The sequence below is a fragment of the Coregonus lavaretus genome, assembly GCF_964263955.1.
Source record: "Coregonus lavaretus genome assembly, chromosome: 6".
Classification (NCBI taxonomy): domain Eukaryota; kingdom Metazoa; phylum Chordata; class Actinopteri; order Salmoniformes; family Salmonidae; genus Coregonus; species Coregonus lavaretus.
Genome location: NC_139993.1, coordinates 3808869 through 3814606, shown reverse-complemented (window position 1 = coordinate 3814606; position 5738 = coordinate 3808869).

The following is a 5738-nucleotide window of genomic DNA, read 5'->3' as shown; positions in this document are numbered from 1 at the left end:
GGGCTCCCAGACAGGCAGTAGTTCTTCTCAATTGGCTGGTAGTAAAGGTTCAGCAGCACCATGTTGCAGCCAGCCACTCTGCTGGAAACTAACCTCCTCCTCTCTCTTCCTCCCCTGCCGGATCACTGCGCCCCACAGCACCCTGGGTTGGGGTGTGTGTGCCCTTTGTTCAGTATAGGCCTACTCTGCCAGGGGAATCAACCCTGAGCCACCCTGGTAAAGCTTAGTGTGGTAATCCCCAGGATTCACACATATTATGCACTTACTGTACACACACACACACACACACACACACACACACACACACACACACACACACACACACACACACACAAGGACTCAGGCCTTATCTACTTGTGATCCAGCTGTTATTGAGGAGTCTTTAAAACAACACATGGACTTCAGCCCAGTAGTCCAGCTGGAACCACGCAGAAACACTGGAGAGGGTCCTTCTAGTTACAGGACCACTTCAAGAGGTTTTGCGTGCACACACACACCATTACCCAGGGTGCTGTGGGGCGCAGCGACCCAAAAGTGGAGGAAGAGAGAGGAGGAGTTTAGTGTGTCCACCCCAAACAGTATTCTAAATACAAATACCATTTAATTCAAGTGGTCTTACAGGAGTGCGCATGCACACACACACACACACACACACACACACACACACACGCACACTATCACACACACACACGGCACTCCCTCAGAGGGCAGACCGGGCTACAAAGAGGCCATTCATGTCCATTCACAGCGCTCCAGCTAAAGACCCAAGGCTAATGCTGCCCACTGCTCACTGCTCACCCTCCTTTCCTTGGCTTCTCCAGCTTCAGACAGCTGTGCCTCCTCTCTTATTCTGCTGCTGTGTGTATCGGCACGCCACCACTGGGCCCGAGTTCTAAGGAAGTGTGTGTGTTTGCCCGTGTGTCTGAGAGCGAGTTCTGAATTTAGTAGATCTCAATAGACACCAAAGACAGACTTGTAGTTGGTGCAGTGTTGTACAGGACAAATGGTGTGTCTGATTGTAGCCTGTGGTGTTAAAGGCATGATTATGACGGTCACCTGTTGGCCAGATGAGAGACTCATGTTGACTCTAGAGAGATCGTCTCAGATTAAGAGGGGGTGACTGTTCTACCAGTTGAGCAAAAAAATATATGGCAGTTAGAAATCAGAACTGGATGGTCGTCCGAGATCGATGGGAGGGGTTGAGTGGAGCTGAAGGCTGAGACTAAAAACAAACAAAAGATAACTAATGTAAAATATACTGTCCGTGAAATGTATGTAGTATGTATAAGCTGGAAGTAGAAGTCTTAAGTATTGTTATCCATTAGTTTACTCCAATTAGGGGAGGGGTGGTAGGGTTAGGGGAAAATAATAAAGAAGGAAAATAATAGATATATACAGCTGTGGAAAAAATTAAGAGACCACTGCAAAATTATCAGTTTCTCTGGTTTTACTATTTATAGGTATGTGTTTGGGTAAAAATAACATGTTTGTTTTATTCTAAAAACTACTGACAACATTTTCCCAAATTCCAAATAAAAATATTGTCATTTAGAGCATTTATTTGCAGAAAATGACAACTGGTCAAAATAACAAAAAAGATGCAGTGTTGTCAGACCTCGAATAAGTTCATGTTCATTTTTAAACAACACAATAGTAATGTTTTAACTTAGGAAGAGTTCAGAAATCAATATTTGGTGGAATAACCCTGATTTTCAATCACAGCTTTCATGCGTCTTGGCATGCTCTCCACCAGTCTTTCACATTGATGTTGGGGGACTTTATGCCACTCCTGGCGCAAAAATTCAAGCAGCTCTGCTTTTTTTGATGGCTTGTGACCATCCATCTTCCTCTTGATCACATTCCAGAAGTTTTCAATGGGGTCCAGGTCTGGAGATTGGGCTGGCCACGACAGGGTCTTGATCTGGTGGTCCTCCATCCACAACTTGATTGACCTGGCTGTGTGGAATGGAGCATTGTCCTGCTGGAAAAACCAATCCTCAGAGTTGGGGAACAATGTCAGAGCAAAAGGAAGCACATTTTCTTCCAGGACAACCTTGTACGTGGCTTGATTCATGCGTTCTTCACAAAGACAAATCTGCCCGATTCCAGCCTTGCTGAAGCACCCCCAGATCATCACCGATCCTCCACCAAATTTCACAGTGGGTGTGAGACACTGTGGCTTGTAGGCCTCTCCAGGTCTCCGTCTAACCATTAAACGACCAGGTGTTGGGCAAAGCTGAAAATTGGACTCATCAGAGAAGATGACCTTACTCCAGTCCTCTACGGTCCAATCATTATGGTCTTTTGCAAACCTCAGCCTGGCTCCTCTTTGCTTCTCATTGATGAAGGGATTTTTTCTAGCTTTGCACGACTTCAACCCTGCCCCTAGGAGCCTGTTTCGAACCGTCCTTTGTTCCGTCCTCGTGTGCACTTCACCCCAGCTGCCGTTTGCCATTCTTTTTGTAGGTCATCCTACGGTTGTTGAGTGACATTCGAATGAGTTGGCGGTCATCCCGGTCAGTAGAGAGTCGTTTTTGCCCTCTGCCGGTCTGTAGCTTTGTTGTCCCCAATGTCTGCTGCTTGACCTTGTTCTTATGAACCGCCGTCTTTGACATTTTAAGGATGGAAGCAACCTGACGCTCACTGTATCCCTCTGGCAGTAAAGCCAGAATTGAACCTTTATTTTCCTCACTCAAAACTTTCCTTTTCAACTTTTTTGGCATGGTCAATAGTTATTTTTTGATTAATATTACTTTTGAGGTACTATTAGCACTGTTTTTGCCATCCAGCTGGTCCTATTGCAAGAGGATAGTGATGACCACAGCAGTGGTTTTTATACTTTTCCCTGTTAAATAAGATTTGGTTCAGGTGATCACCTAATCAGTACCTAATTCAGTAGAATGAGGTGTGCCTGTGTTGGAATTCAACAGACAATGGAACGGAATGGCTGTCATACATGTAGAGATGCTGATTTAAGAAACATTTGCAGTGGTCTCTTAATTTTTTCCAGAGCTGTATATATAAAGCTAACCAGGACTGAGCAGCTGGGTGCAGGTGGTGGTGATGTGTTGCCTCACTTGCAGTGAACTCTCCTCCACTCAGCAACACAAGCTGCATGAACTCTATATCTCACATCCCTCGCCTCTATCGCTCTCTCTCTCTCTCTCTCTCTCTCTCTCTCTCTCTCTCTCTCTCTCTCTCTCTCTCTCACTCCCTTGCTTGGGGAATTAAGTTTTAACAACCATTCTACCTGTCTTTCTCTCCCTCTTCCCCCCTCTTTCATTCTGTCTCATTGCCTTTGTCCCCGTGCTCCTTGCCAAAGTAAATCCTCTCTCTCTCTCTCTCTCTCTCTCTCTCTCGCTCTCTCGCTCTCTCGCTCTCTCTCTCTCTCTCTCTCTCTCTCTCTCTCTCTCTCTCTCAGCGTCTCTCTCTCTCTCTCTCTCTCTCTCTCTCTCTCTCTCTCTCTCTCTCTCTCTCTCTCTCATCTCTCTCTCTCTCTCTCTCTCTCTCTCTCTTCTCTCTCTCTCTCTCTCTCTCTCTCTCTCTCCCTCTGTCTCTCTGCTGTCAGGCCAGGGTGTAGGGTTACTGCTCTGAAGCCTCCATGTTCCACTACCCTGCCCTGTCCTCCCTCTCAGATATACTGACGGCTTCAGTACAGCGGGAGAGGACAAGAGGCTTATGGTAAAGTTCAAAAGTTGACCTTCATATCCCTCGTTCTGTCACTCTGTCTTTCTAGAGTCCTCCTTTTATCTCCTTGTGTGTCTGTCCCAACCCTCCTTTTCTTTGACTGCCCTCTCAGTTACAGGGGTTTTCCAGAGCCATGTTTATCAGTATCAGCTCACCAGCTCTCTTTCTTTCTCTGTCTACCGAGTACCGATCTCTTTCTCCTCTCTCACTCTGTCTCTCTAGCCCTTTCGCTGCTCTCTCTCTCTTTGGCTGTTTACAAGGCCTGGCACTCACACGCTTTTCTCACAGTCTCTTGCCTCTGGCCCAATCTCTCTCTCTCTCTCTCTCTCTCTCTCTCTCTCTCTCTCTCTCTCTCTCCGTCTATCTGTCCGTTCAGAGGTTCTCCTGGTCTCTCACATAGAAGGCCTCGTGGGGGGAGAAGTGCGGGGTATACCTCTGCTTCCCTTCCCAACCTTTAGTCACCTCTCTACAGTAGCACACATAGAACCGAGGGACTCACATAGAAGTGATCCTGTAGTTGTGGTTGCCTGCTAGGCTAGCTGTGATTCCTCCCAGGTCTTGTTGATGTCACCACACAGGCATCCCAGGAATCCATCCTTCCAGATGTTTCTACATATGACTCATGATTCAGAGAGGAAGAAGGATGGGGGGGGGGGGGGGGGGGGCTACTCTGTTCAGTTCAGTGTAGGCTGGAGGATTAACTCTGGGCTTGTCATTCCAATTAGGAGCACGGTCTCTCCCACTACAGACACAGTAACACTGCAGCTAGCTAGCTCGCCCTGGTTGATTCACAACTAGTCTCTATAATTCATCTTTCCCCCTTACTTAGTGCTTTCACATCTACTACCTCGATACTCTCTGCATAGCCTACACGAGAGAGAGAGAGAGAGAGAGAGAGAGAGAGAGAGGCCTATATTAATTATGCTTATGAGCATTGTCTGTTCGCAGAGGTGAAATATCGTGGGAACAGAAACATGCTGCATTATGTAATTTGCGTCAACTGGTTAAAACAAGTCATAATTCTTCTGTATATAGGCCCTTCATGTTATTCTTCTACAATAGTGTATTGTTTGTGGTGAGAGGATACATAGAGAGGGGAGTTGTGTGGCTCCCTCAAGGCCTTGTGGGCCAGAATCCTAACTAACAGAGGGAGAGAGAAAGTAGGGATGTGGGGGAGAGAGAGAGAGCCATCCAGGTTTCAGTCTGTATGTTTACTCGATAATAAAGTCAATGTTGGGTCGAGACAAACAACAAATGTAGAGTTCTGGCATAGAGAGAATATGGAACTCATCGAGACCATCCCAATTCAGTCAGTGTACTTGCCACACAATAGAAATCAATGTTTTAATATTGTCTATCTTGATGAAAGCCTGTTGTTTAACCCTATCTAAAATGTATTCTTGATGCTGCTGTTTCCCCCCCTTCTCTTCACTCCGATGTTACACAGTAGATGCTAGAAAAATATCTGCTTATTATCCCAGCTTGTTATTTGCAACTCAACATCCGCACATGCTGTGTCCAGCTATCCAGGAAGTCTCAGGAGTGTGTTGTTGAACTTAATTGGTTTTCTGTTGTAGAGCAGTACAGTAGTAGATGATTGGGTCTCCTGATCTCCCCCAGTGTGTCAAAGTGACCCGGACTCAGACAGAAACACAGGACATATTTAATAGTCGGTCACACCAATTAAATCTTCATTCAAGTCAGACGTCCCAGACAGCACACTGTGCGTACACACACACACACACACACACACACACACACACACACACACACACACACACACACACACACACAGTCTTGTTAACTAACCTTGTGGGGGGACACAGTTCAGTCCCATTCAAAATCTTATTTTCCCCTAATCTTAAACCTAACCCTAACCTTATCCAAAAACCTAACCCTAAAACTAACCATAACTCCTAAACCTAATTCTAACCCTAACCTTAACCCTAAACCCCCTAGAAATAGCATTTGACCTTGTGGGACCAACAAAATGTCCCCAGTTGGTCAAATTTTTGTTAGTTTACTATTCTGTCCCCACAAGTATAGTTAAA